The sequence below is a fragment of the Pleurodeles waltl genome, chromosome 7 (assembly GCF_031143425.1).
Source record: "Pleurodeles waltl isolate 20211129_DDA chromosome 7, aPleWal1.hap1.20221129, whole genome shotgun sequence".
Lineage (NCBI taxonomy): Eukaryota > Metazoa > Chordata > Amphibia > Caudata > Salamandridae > Pleurodeles > Pleurodeles waltl.
In genome coordinates, this window is record NC_090446.1 from 11,398,047 (window position 1) to 11,410,974 (window position 12,928).

Consider the following 12,928-nt stretch of genomic DNA (forward strand, 5'->3'; position numbering starts at 1 on the left):
TATTTTATACTTCATATTAAATGGCATCTGCACAAGCAGGCCGAATATAGCTATCACTCTCAAGAGCTAAGGAAGGCGAAACACTGGGCAGGGAATGGGATCAAAAGAGTGGCCGGAGAAGGCATGAGACTACCTGTCTGGCACTCCTGCCACTTGTGCACCCCAGCTGTCGAGAAGACACATGTCGAGTAATAGCCAAGGAGATTGGGAAAGAACTTCAGTTATCATCTCGCCAGTAAGTTCCATCTGAGGTATCAGATGCATGAAGGAAGTAGCCTTATTGGGGCGTCTGACAGTGTCATTATTTTCCTAAAGTGTCATAACTGCATTCTTTTACAACCTCCTTTTTGCTTTTCTCTGGCCAGGAACATGAACTTTATAATAGTGCCTTTGAGTCACGTCAGTATGCAGGTATGGACCGAGTGTGTTTTTTGCAGTAGAACGGATAGGCAAAGATGGGAAGGCAGTGGAGCAGAGTGAACTGAGGGAAAGAAAAAGACTGCTGTGAGAGTGAGAACCTCAGCTTAAGTGGCAGCCACCCCTTGTGAGTAGTCGTGGCCGAGTGGTTAAGGCAATGGACTTGAAATCCATTGGGGTGTCCCCGTGCAGGTTCAAATCCTGCTGACTACGTCAGTGCTCTTTCACAATGATGTGTTAGGTTTTTCCTTGGATGCCTCCTTTCCCAGGAATAAGCATGTATTATTCAACAACGTTGAGAGCACAGGTAAAACAAAGACAAGAATGTGAAACAATGCACTGTGCAATGCCAGCATGAAAACTCTCAAGGAGTACGCTGCCCAGGCCTACAGCTTCTCAGACACTGTATCTGTCTATTTTGGGGAGCTTCAGAGAAGCCTTGCCTGTGCTTTTCGAGCCTGCTGTCTGGGGTGAGTGCCTGGATAAATTGTTGTTGGGAAGGACAAGGCAGCTAGCTCCTCTACAGGGGTCAATTTAGGAGGTTGGTGGGAAGCACAGGAAGGGGCAGGAAGGAAGCTCTCTGCTGTTGCTTCTCGGCCTAGGCAGAGCTGCAGGTGTGGTTAAAAAGGATTGGCGTTTGGCCAGGTCCCAGACCACAGTGCAACCTAGGGCAACAAGAGAGGTGAGGCTACTGAGGCCCTTACCCTGAGCCTTCTGACCACACCGCCCCTTTGGCCCCGATCGGCCAAAACCTCTCTATAAGGGCTAAAGGTGATTATTATATATGCCTGAGTAACTTAGGGTCCCTCGCATAAATGGACTCCTGCTGAAGGAGCTTGCCTTTGCTTTGGGACTGGCCCAACACGGCCTTGCTCTCCTCAACAAACCTGCCACCAGCCAGGAGGCTGAATGGCTTGCAGAAGGACACTCCCAGGTATGCCCAAGCACTTCATTTGCATAGAGACTACCCTCTCTTGGGCCCGCCTCCACTCACCTATTAAGTAATGTGGCTAGAATATCAAGACAGAAAGAGGAGCAGGGCCTGACAGCCTTTCAAAGGCTCAACTGAGGTGCTGGGCTGACGGCTGGGATCACCAAAGCCTGGGATGACTCCAATATGGAAGCAGAAGCCTTAGGGCAAACAAAGGTCAGCAGTTGATGTGCTGTAAAGAAGAAGGGCTGCAGAGGGCCTCAGCAAAGCCTTCGGAATACTTGTGGATTGGCAGGAGTGCCTATATTTGTTTTTTGAGAAGCACCTTGCCAGTGCAAAGGATTGCTGAGGAAGAGGAAGGAGCAGAGCGGAATGACAGGAGCCAGTGAGGTTGCCTGTGAAGACATGAAGGGCTATGTTGAAAGGGGCACCGCTTGCAGAGCCAAGTAGTCGTTACCAAGTGGTTAAGGCGATGGACTAGATATCATTTGGCGTCTCCACGAGTATGTTCAAATCCTGCCGACTACGTCAGATGACATTTTTGGGATTCCTCTTCAGGGCCTCCTGCGTGGGAGAACAAGGGAGCAGCCTCTATGCAAAGCAGTCAGTAAAACAGAATATGAAGCAAAGACCATTAAAGCCACAGAAGAAAGATATGAACCCAGGCCAAATGCATCCTGCTCCCCCTCCCTCACCTGTCAGGCACTAGTCTGCAGAGAAACTGAACGCGCCCACTCTCCTCCAAGGAGAATTCAGCTCAGGAAACGCCTAGCCACAGGCCCTAGATTGGACGAGGCACTTCTTTTCATACCTGTAAAGACCAACCCGTCTCTCTGTGGAGTCCATTCATGGCCTCCAAGACAGAAGTTTTGCCATGGTGACTATCGTGGCTGCCATCTCCCTGACGTTAAAGCTACCACCTCTTCCGGCCTGATTTTTTTCCCCCGTCTCAAAACATGAACATACAAGGAGTGCTAATTTCACATGCATGCCTGCTTTTAGCTTGAGACGCTTTAGAAAGTCTTCTGTGGAATAGGAATGATGTATAGGAGAGCAGGGAAAATGGTACAGTGAACGGAAAGAAAAAAGACTACGGATGGAGGTAAAGTGCCCTGTTGAGATTCACTTGTGGGGGTAGTTGTGGCCGAGTGGTTAAGGCGATGGACTAGAAATCCATTGGGGTATCCCCGCGCAGGTTCGAATCCTGCCAACTACGCTGTCCCTTTTGTGAACAGTATTTTCCCATAATTCTTTGAAATACCTTCTGGCATAAATGCGGGCTCCAAAAGCAGGACTAATAGGGTCAGCGGCCTGGGAGGGCTCAAACTTTTGCCATTGTGGCCTTCCTCTCTAGAAAAGGACTGCTTCTGTCCAGAGGCTAGACCGCCAGCAGAAATAGAAACGAGCTACGTTGAAAATGGACCATACCTTTAAGCAAGTAGTCGTGGCCGTTTGGTTAAGGCAATGGACTTGAAATCCATTGGGGTCTCCCCGCGTAGGTTCAAATCCTGCCGACTACGTGCTACTTCACCTTTGGTGATATTTTATACTTCATATTAAATGGCATCTGCACAAGCAGGCCGAATATAGCTATCACTCTCAATAGAGCTAAGGAAGGCGAAACACTGGGCAGGGAATGGGATCAAAAGAGTGGCCGGAGAAGGCATGAGACTACCTGTCTGGCACTCCTGCCACTTGTGCACCCCAGCTGTCGAGAAGACACATGTCGAGTAATAGCCAAGGAGATTGGGAAAGAACTTCAGTTATCATCTAGCCAGTAAGTTCCATCTGAGGTATCAGATGCATGAAGGAAGTAGCCTTATTGGGGCGTCTGACAGTGTCATTATTTTCCTAAAGTGTCATAACTGCATTCTTTTACAACCTCCTTTTTGCTTTTCTCTGGCCAGGAACATGAACTTTATAATAGTGCCTTTGAGTCACGTCAGTATGCAGGTATGGACCGAGTGTGTTTTTTGCAGTAGAACGGATAGGCAAAGATGGGAAGGCAGTGGAGCAGAGTGAACTGAGGGAAAGAAAAAGACTGCTGTGAGAGTGAGAACCTCAGCTTAAGTGGCAGCCACCTCTCGTGAGTAGTCGTGGCCGAGTGTTAAGGCAATGGACTCGAAATCCATTGGGGTGTCCCCGCGCAGGTTCAAATCCTGCCGACTACGTCGGTGCTCTTTCACAATGATGTGTTAGGTTTTTCCTTGGATGCCTCCTTTCCCAGGAATAAGTATGTATTATTCAACAACGTTGAGAGCACAGGTAAAACAAAGACAAGAATGTGAAACAATGCACTGTGCAATGCCAGCATGAAAACTCTCAAGGAGTACGCTGCCCAGGCCTACAGCTTCTCAGACACTGTATCTGTCTATTTTGGGGAGCTGCAGAGAAGCCTTGCCTGTGCTTTTCGAACCTGCTGTCTGGGGTGAGTGCCTGGATAAATTGTTGTTGGGAAGGACAAGGCAGCTAGCTCCTCTACAGGGGTCAATTTAGGAGGTTGGTGGGAAGCACAGGAAGGGGCAGGAAGGAAGCTCTCTGCTGTTGCTTCTCGGCCTAGGCAGAGCTGCAGGTGTGGTTAAAAAGGATTGGCGTTTGGCCAGGTCCCAGACCACAGTGCAACCTAGGGCAACAAGAGAGGTGAGGCTACTGAGGCCCTTACCCTGAGCCTTCTGACCCCACCGCCCCTTTGGCCCCTTTGGCCCCGATCGGCCAAATCCTCTCTATAAGGGCTAAAGGTGATTATTATATATGCCTGAGTAACTTAGGGTCCCTCGCATAAATGGACTCCTGCTGAAGGAGCTCGCCTTTGCTTTGGGACTGGCCCAACACGGCCTTGCTCTCCTCAACAAACCTGCCACCAGCCAGGAGGCTGAATGGCTTGCAGAAGGACACTCCCAGGTATGCCCAAGCACTTCATTTGCATAGAGACTACCCTCTCTTGGGCCCGCCTCCACTCACCTATTAAGTAATGTGGCTAGAATATCAAGACAGAAAGAGGAGCAGGGCCTGACAGCCTTTCAAAGGCTCAACTGAGGTGCTGGGCTGACGGCTGGGATCACCAAAGCCTGGGATGACTCCAATATGGAAGCAGAAGCCTTAGGGCAAACAAAGGTCAGCAGTTGTTGTGCTGTAAAGAAGAAGGGCTGCAGAGGGCCTCAGCAAAGCCTTCGGAATACTTGTGGATTGGCAGGAGTGCCTATATTTGTTTTTTGAGAAGCACCTTGCCAGTGCAAAGGATTGCTGAGGAAGAGGAAGGAGAGAGCGGAATGACTGGAGCCAGTGAGGTTGCCTGTGAAGACATGAAGGGCTATGTTGAAAGGGGCACCGCTTGCAGAGCCAAGTAGTCGTTACCAAGTGGTTAAGGCGATGGAATAGATATCATTTGGCGTCTCCACGAGTATGTTCAAATCCTGCCGACTACGTCAGATGACATTTTTGGGATTCCTCTTCAGGGCCTCCTGCGTGGGAGAACAAGGGAGCAGCCTCTATGCAAAGCAGTCAGTAAAACAGAATATGAAGCAAAGACCATTAAAGCCACAGAAGAAAGATATGAACCCAGGCCAAATGCATCCTGCTCCCCCTCCCTCACCTGTCAGGCACTAGTCTGCAGAGAAACTGAACGCGCCCACTCTCCTCCAAGGAGAATTCAGCTCAGGAAACGCCTAGCCACAGGCCCTAGATTGGACGAGGCACTTCTTTTCATACCTGTAAAGACCAACCCGTCTCTCTGTGGAGTCCATTCATGGCCTCCAAGACAGAAGTTTTGCCATGGTGCCTATCGTGGCTGCCATCTCCCTGACGTTAAAGCTACCACCTCTTTCGGCCTGATTTTTTTCCCCCGTCTCAAAACATGAACATACAAGGAGTGCTAATTTCACATGCATGCCTGCTTTTAGCTTGAGACGCTTTAGAAAGTCTTCTGTGGAATAGGAATGATGTATAGGAGAGCAGGGAAAATGGTCCAGTGAACGGAAAGAAAAAAGACTACGGATGGAGGTAAAGTCAAATCAAATCAAATCATTAACATTTATAAAGCGCGCTACTCACCCGTGCGGGTCTCAAGGCGCTAGGGGGGAAAGGGGGGGTTATCGCTGCTCGAACAGCCAAGTCTTTAGGAGTCTCCGGAACGCGGAGTGGTCCTGGGTGGTCCTGAGGCTGGTGGGGAGGGAGTTCCAGGTCTAGTGCCCTGTTGAGATTCACTTGTGTGGGTAGTTGTGGCTGAGTGGTTAAGGCGATGGACTAGAAATCCATTGGGGTATCCCCGCGCAGGTTCGAATCCTGCCAACTACGCTGTCCCTTTTGTGAACAGTATTTTCCCATAATTCTTTGAAATACCTTTTGGCATAAATGCGGGCTCCAAAAGCAGGACTAATAGGGTCAGCGGCCTGGGAGGGCTCAAACTTTTGCCATTGTGGCCTTCCTCTCTAGAAAAGGACTGCTTCTGTCCAGAGGCTAGACCGCCAGCAGAAATAGAAACGAGCTACGTTGAAAATGGACCATAGCTTTAAGCAAGTAGTTGTGGCCGAGTGGTTAAGGCGATGGACTTGAAATCCATTGGGGTCTCCCCGCGTAGGTTCAAATCCTGCCGACTACGTGCTACTTCACCTTTGGTGATATTTTATACTTCATATTAAATGGCATCTGCACAAGCAGGCAGAATATAGCTATCACTCTCAATAGAGCTAAGGAAGGCGAAACACTGGGCAGGGAATGGGATCAAAAGAGTGGCCGGAGAAGGCATGAGACTACCTGTCTGGCACTCCTGCCACTTGTGCACCCCAGCTGTCGAGAAGACACATGTCGAGTAATAGCCAAGGAGATTGGGAAAGAACTTCAGTTATCATCTCGCCAGTAAGTTCCATCTGAGGTATCAGATGCATGAAGGAAGTAGCCTTATTGGGGCGTCTGACAGTGTCATTATTTTCCTAAAGTGTCATAACTGCATTCTTTTACAACCTCCTTTTTGCTTTTCTCTGGCCAGGAACATGAACTTTATAATAGTGCCTTTGAGTCACGTCAGTATGCAGGTATGGACCGAGTGTGTTTTTTGCAGTAGAACGGATAGGCAAAGATGGGAAGGCAGTGGAGCAGAGTGAACTGAGGGAAAGAAAAAGACTGCTGTGAGAGTGAGAACCTCAGCTTAAGTGGCAGCCACTCCTCGTGAGTAGTCGTGGCCGAGTGGTTAAGGCGATGGACTCGAAATCCATTGGGGTGTCCCCGCGCAGGTTCAAATCCTGCCGACTACGTCGGTGCTCTTTCACAATGATGTGTTAGGTTTTTCCTTGGATGCCTCCTTTCCCAGGAATAAGCATGTATTATTCAACAACGTTGAGAGCACAGGTAAAACAAAGACAAGAATGTGAAACAATGCACTGTGCAATGCCAGCATGAAAACTCTCAAGGAGTACGCTGCCCAGGCCTACAGCTTCTCAGACACTGTATCTGTCTATTTTGGGGAGCTGCAGAGAAGCCTTGCCTTTGCTTTTCGAGCCTGCTGTCTGGGGTGAGTGCCTGGATAAATTGTTGTTGGGAAGGACAAGGCAGCTAGCTCCTCTACAGGGGTCAATTTAGGAGGTTGGTGGGAAGCACAGGAAGGGGCAGGAAGGAAGCTCTCTGCTGTTGCTTCTCGGCCTAGGCAGAGCTGCAGGTGTGGTTAAAAAGGATTGGCGTTTGGCCAGGTCCCAGACCACAGTGCAACCTAGGGCAACAAGAGAGGTGAGGCTACTGAGGCCCTTACCCTGAGCCTTCTGACCCCACCGCCCCTTTGGCCCCGATCGGCCAAAACCTCTCTATAAGGGCTAAAGGTGATTATTATATATGCCTGAGTAACTTAGGGTCCCTCGCATAAATGGACTCCTGCTGAAGGAGCTCGCCTTTGCTTTGGGACTGGCCCAACACGGCCTTGCTCTCCTCAACAAACCTGCCACCAGCCGGGAGGCTGAATGGCTTGCAGAAGGACACTCCCAGGTATGCCCAAGCACTTCATTTGCATAGAGACTACCCTCTCTTGGGCCCGCCTCCACTCACCTATTAAGTAATGTGGCTAGAATATCAAGACAGAAAGAGGAGCAGGGCCTGACAGCCTTTCAAAGGCTCAACTGAGTTGCTGGGCTGACGGCTGGGATCACCAAAGCCTGGGATGACTCCAATATGGAAGCAGAAGCCTTAGGGCAAACAAAGGTCAGCAGTTGATGTGCTGTAAAGAAGAAGGGCTGCAGAGGGCCTCAGCAAAGCCTTCGGAATACTTGTGGATTGGCAGGAGTGCCTATATTTGTTTTTTGAGAAGCACCTTGCCAGTGCAAAGGATTGCTGAGGAAGAGGAAGGAGCAGAGCGGAATGACAGGAGCCAGTGAGGTTGCCTGTGAAGACATGAAGGGCTATGTTGAAAGGGGCACCGCTTGCAGAGCCAAGTAGTCGTTACCAAGTGGTTAAGGCGATGGACTAGATATCATTTGGCGTCTCCACGAGTATGTTCAAATCCTGCCGACTACGTCAGATGACATTTTTGGGATTCCTCTTCAGGGCCTCCTGCGTGGGAGAACAAGGGAGCAGCCTCTATGCAAAGCAGTCAGTAAAACAGAATATGAAGCAAAGACCATTAAAGCCACAGAAGAAAGATATGAACCCAGGCCAAATGCATCCTGCTCCCCCTCCCTCACCTGTCAGGCACTAGTCTGCAGAGAAACTGAACGCGCCCACTCTCCTCCAAGGAGAATTCAGCTCAGGAAACGCCTAGCCACAGGCCCTAGATTGGACGAGGCACTTCTTTTCATACCTGTAAAGACCAACCCGTCTCTCTGTGGAGTCCATTCATGGCCTCCAAGACAGAAGTTTTGCCATGGTGACTATCGTGGCTGCCATCTCCCTGACGTTAAAGCTACCACCTCTTCCGGCCTGATTTTTTTCCCCCGTCTCAAAACATGAACATACAAGGAGTTATAATTTCACATGCATGCCTGCTTTTAGCTTGAGACGCTTTAGAAAGTCTTCTGTGGAATAGGAATGATGTATAGGAGAGCAGGAAAATGGTCCAGTGAACGGAAAGAAAAAAGACTACGGATGGAGGTAAAGTGCCCTGTTGAGATTCACTTGTGTGGGTAGTTGTGGCCGAGTGGTTAAGGCGATGGACTAGAAATCCATTGGGGTATCCCCGCGCAGGTTCGAATCCTGCCAACCACGCTGTCCCTTTTGTGAACAGTATTTTCCCATAATTCTTTGAAATACCTTCTGGCATAAATGCGGGCTCCAAAAGCAGGACTAATAGGGTCAGCGGCCTGGGAGGGCTCAAACTTTTGCCATTGTGGCCTTCCTCTCTAGAAAAGGACTGCTTCTGTCCAGAGGCTAGACCGCCAGCAGAAATAGAAACGAGCTACGTTGAAAATGGACCATAGCTTTAAGCAAGTAGTCGTGGCCGAGTGGTTAAGGCAATGGACTTGAAATCCATTGGGGTCTCCCCGCGTAGGTTCAAATCCTGCCGACTACGTGCTACTTCACCTTTGGTGATATTTTATACTTCATATTAAATGGCATCTGCACAAGCAGGCCGAATATAGCTATCACTCTCAATAGAGCTAAGGAAGGCGAAACACTGGGCAGGGAATGGGATCAAAAGAGTGGCCGGAGAAGGCATGAGACTACCTGTCTGGCACTCCTGCCACTTGTGCACCCCAGCTGTCGAGAAGACACATGTCGAGTAATAGCCAAGGAGATTGGGAAAGAACTTCAGTTATCATCTCGCCAGTAAGTTCCATCTGAGGTATCAGATGCATGAAGGAAGTAGCCTTATTGTGGCGTCTTACAGTGTCATTATTTTCCTAAAGTGTCATAACTGCATTCTTTTACAACCTCCTTTTTGCTTTTCTCTGGCCAGGAACATGAACTTTATAATAGTGCCTTTGAGTCACGTCAGTATGCAGGTATGGACCGAGTGTGTTTTTTGCAGTAGAACTGATAGGCAAAGATGGGAAGGCAGTGGAGCAGAGTGAACTGAGGGAAAGAAAACGACTGCTGTGAGAGTGGGAACCTCAGCTTAAGTGGCAGCCAACCCTCGTGAGTAGTCGTGGCCGAGTGGTTGAGGCGATGGACTCGAAATCCATTGGGGTGTCCCCGCGCAGGTTCAAATCCTACCGACTACGTTGGTGCTCTTTCACAATGATGTGTTAGGTTTTTCCTTGGATGCCTCCTTTCCCAGGAATAAGCATGTATTATTCAACAACGTTGAGAGCACAGGTAAAACAAAGACAAGAATGTGAAACAATGCACTGTGCAATGCCAGCATGAAAACTCTCAAGGAGTACGCTGCCCAGGCCTACAGCTTCTCAGACACTGTATCTGTCTATTTTGGGGAGTTGCAGAGAAGCCTTGCCTGTGCTTTTCGAGCCTGCTGTCTGGGGTGGGTGCCTGGATAAATTGTTGTTGGGAAGGACAAGGCAGCTAGCTCCTCTACAGGGGTCAATTTAGGAGGTTGGTGGGAAGCACAGAAAGGAAGTTCTCTGCTTTTGCTTCTTGGCGTAGGCCTAGCGACAGGTGTGGTAGAAAACATTTGGCTTTTGGCCAGTTTCCAGACCACAGTTAATATCAAAATATAAAGAGTGGTAGGGCCTGTCAGCCTTTCAGAGGCACAACTCCTCAGAAGGATTCAAACCCAGGCCAAATGCATCCTCCTCCCCCACCCTGACCTGTCAGGCACTAGTCTGCAGTGAAACTAAATGTGCCCTCTCTCAAAGGTGAATGCAGCTCAAGAAAATCCTGGCCTCAGGCCCCAGATTGGACAAGGCACTTCATTTATCACCTGTAAAGACCACCCCGTCTCTCTGTGGTGTCCATTGACGTCCTTGAAGCCAGGAGTTTGGCAATGGTGCCTAACACAGCTGCCATTTCTCTGGCGTTAAAGCTACTGCCTCTTACGGCCTGATTCTTTTTCCCCCGCCCAAAAACAAACATGTGCAAGGAGTGCTTATTTTACATGCATACCTGCTTTTAGCTTGAGAGCGTTTGGAGAGTGTTCTGTGGAAAGGAATGATGGAGATGAGAGTCAGGCACGCAGCAGAGTGAACTGAAAGGAAACAGACTTTTGGATGGCAGTAAAGTGGCATGTTTATATACAAGAGCATGGGTAGTCGTGTCCGATTGGTTAAGGCAATGGACTGGAAATCCAGTGGGGTATCCCCTTGGAGGTTTTAATTTTGACAACTCCGCTGGTCCTCATTTTAATAGTATTGTTCCATAATTCTTTAAATACCTTCTTGTGTAGACGTAAGCTTCAAAGGCAGGATTCATATTGTCAGAGGCCTGGGAGGGCTCAGCCGTTGCCACATGACTTGGCCATCCTGGTCTGCCTGTCCAGAAAACGACTGATTGTGGCCAGAGTCTAGACCACCAGCAGAAGCAGAAACTAGCGAAGATGAAAATGCTCCAAAGCCTTAAAGAAGTTGTGTCTTAGTAGTTAAGGCGATGGACTTGAAATCCATTGGGGTCTCCCTGCACAGGTTTGAATCCTGCCGACTATTGTCTACTTCACCTTCAATGACAGTTCATGCTTCTTATTTAATAGCATCTGCACAAGTAGGCTGAATATAGCTATCAGTATCAATAGAGCCAAGGAAGGCGAATTACTGGGAAGGCAATGGAATGAAAAGAGCGCGTGGAGGTGGCGTGAGACTATCTGGCACTACTGTGAGTAAGGAATATCCAAGAAACTGAGGGAAGAAAACCTCAGATGTGAGTTAGAGAACCGGAGCTTAATGGCAGTCAGCTCTGTAATGTGTGTCCTGCCGGCCCTTACGAACCATGGTACTCAGACACAGAGAAGGCTAGTTGTGTGGTCTCGGTACATTTTACTTAAACCCTCAACTGCGACTGGCTTTTGGGTTGCCAAGTGCATGTATACAGGATGAGATCAGAGGTGGGCGGCTCACTGCATTCCTCCCTGTGTTAGAAAGACCCTGTGACTGATCTAGATGTCGGCAACCCTGGGCAGATAATCTCATGTAGGGAGGAACAGTCCTTTAAAAGTTGACGTGGAGTAATATTAGGGCTTAAATCATATCCCTGGTTATGTGCTCCCTAGGACATTGATTACTGTCAGTTTGCTGAATGGTGAGGACTCACTAGTTTACCATGTGCTCCCACATTCTCACACTTAATGCCACCCTAGTGTGGATCTACAACTCTAGGATTACATCTGCTCTTCTTATCTCTGTTTGATCCCCTTCGCTCTCCTTGGGGACGGTGTCCAGGAGGGCCTTTCTGAACCATGCCACATTGCATGAGTCACTTCTACACCTTGCAAGGCCGACACTATGGACCCTTGTAGCTTTTCAACAGTTAAAGGTTCGCTCTTGAACAATGTGCTAAGTTTCTATCTTGTGTGTCGATCCTTCATAAGCATCAGATCACCCACCTGAATAGCAGAGGCTTGATCCCTCCTGGCTCCGTCATTATTGTCCTGTAGTGGATCCTATTTGGTTTTATTGGAATCAGGAGATAGCTGAGCCTTCTGGCTTGCAGGCCTGTGTCCCCATCACTTAGTGACTTTTAACCTACTTAGCCTGCTCTGTTTTAGAGCATTTATTTATTTCTTCCAAGATGGCTGCTATGTTTATAGTTAGGAAGATGTTTTGATTTCACATTATCAGTGCCACTCTGTGAAGGTGTCACTATCAGCATCAAAGACAAGTGATATACAGAATGGATAAGTTACTTACCTGTAAATTCTAGTTCTCTTCCAGGGGTATCCTCATCAAAGTCATAAACATTGAATATTCCCGCCCTTGTGCGGGGACCCTGGAGCATGTACAAAATACACACATATAAAGTATGAAATATGCACGAAAAATATATATAGCATTTTTAGTAGACAAATTTTCATACTAAACTCATATGTACATGTGTAAAACAGCAATGCAGACTATAATCATAAACAGGCTAAAATGCTTAATTTCTATGGAGTTTCTTTTTTTTAATTTTTTTTATTCTTTTCAAAATGACAATAAGAGAAAAAATATCTACCAAAGCCCCACAACTGGGCCCAGGGAAATAAGCAGTAGTAATCATTAGAGAGAAAAGAGAAAAAACTACATTGAAAAACAATGGAGCATTCTTAGCCGATAGGCTGCATGCAGGTTAATACAGGAGAAACATAAAAACTTTGGCACTGTGCCTTTAAGACCCTGAGCACCTCCAGTATCCCACCATGCCTCAGGGGTGAAGGAGAGGTGACAGTTGGTTCACAGTTAGGTCAGTACTTTTTTACGGTGACAAGCTGTGTAGCCGATTCGAAAGATAGTCTGTCCTGCACTTCTAGGAGACGTGCGTCCGCGGAGGAAGGTGGGTTGTTTATGACTTTGATGAGGATACCCCTGGAAGAGAACTAGGATTTACAGGTAAGTAACTTATCCTTCTCTTCCAGGGGATCCTCATCAATAGTCATAAACATTGAATAGATTAGCAAGCCCATCCCTTGACTCTGCGGACAGTCCAATAGAAGTGCAGGAATAGATATGTATCATGCAAACAAATTTCTCAGAGAAGCTTGCCCAATTGGGCGTCTGCTCTTGCATCTGAGTCCAAACAGTA

The 12,928-nt window shown here is 48.2% G+C and overlaps 10 non-coding genes across 10 annotated transcripts; all 10 read left to right on the forward strand.

Annotated features, from left to right (window-relative positions):
* Positions 1-548: 548 nt before the first annotated feature.
* Positions 549-630, forward strand: TRNAS-UGA (transfer RNA serine (anticodon UGA)). The gene has a single exon. It is a non-coding gene; the product is annotated as a tRNA-Ser (tRNA).
* Positions 631-2,482: 1,852 nt separating this feature from the next.
* On the forward strand, positions 2,483-2,564 carry TRNAS-AGA (transfer RNA serine (anticodon AGA)). The gene has a single exon. It is a non-coding gene; the product is annotated as a tRNA-Ser (tRNA).
* Positions 2,565-2,786: 222 nt separating this feature from the next.
* On the forward strand, positions 2,787-2,868 carry TRNAS-UGA (transfer RNA serine (anticodon UGA)). The gene has a single exon. It is a non-coding gene; the product is annotated as a tRNA-Ser (tRNA).
* Positions 2,869-3,438: 570 nt separating this feature from the next.
* TRNAS-CGA (transfer RNA serine (anticodon CGA)) lies at positions 3,439-3,519 on the forward strand. Its single transcript has one exon. It is a non-coding gene; the product is annotated as a tRNA-Ser (tRNA).
* Positions 3,520-5,559: 2,040 nt separating this feature from the next.
* On the forward strand, positions 5,560-5,641 carry TRNAS-AGA (transfer RNA serine (anticodon AGA)). Its single transcript has one exon. It is a non-coding gene; the product is annotated as a tRNA-Ser (tRNA).
* A 222-nt stretch (positions 5,642-5,863) lies between these two features.
* TRNAS-UGA (transfer RNA serine (anticodon UGA)) lies at positions 5,864-5,945 on the forward strand. Its single transcript has one exon. It is a non-coding gene; the product is annotated as a tRNA-Ser (tRNA).
* Positions 5,946-6,515: 570 nt separating this feature from the next.
* On the forward strand, positions 6,516-6,597 carry TRNAS-CGA (transfer RNA serine (anticodon CGA)). The gene has a single exon. It is a non-coding gene; the product is annotated as a tRNA-Ser (tRNA).
* Positions 6,598-8,448: 1,851 nt separating this feature from the next.
* TRNAS-AGA (transfer RNA serine (anticodon AGA)) lies at positions 8,449-8,530 on the forward strand. Its single transcript has one exon. It is a non-coding gene; the product is annotated as a tRNA-Ser (tRNA).
* A 222-nt stretch (positions 8,531-8,752) lies between these two features.
* TRNAS-UGA (transfer RNA serine (anticodon UGA)) lies at positions 8,753-8,834 on the forward strand. Its single transcript has one exon. It is a non-coding gene; the product is annotated as a tRNA-Ser (tRNA).
* A 570-nt stretch (positions 8,835-9,404) lies between these two features.
* TRNAS-CGA (transfer RNA serine (anticodon CGA)) lies at positions 9,405-9,486 on the forward strand. Its single transcript has one exon. It is a non-coding gene; the product is annotated as a tRNA-Ser (tRNA).
* Positions 9,487-12,928: the final 3,442 nt, after the last annotated feature.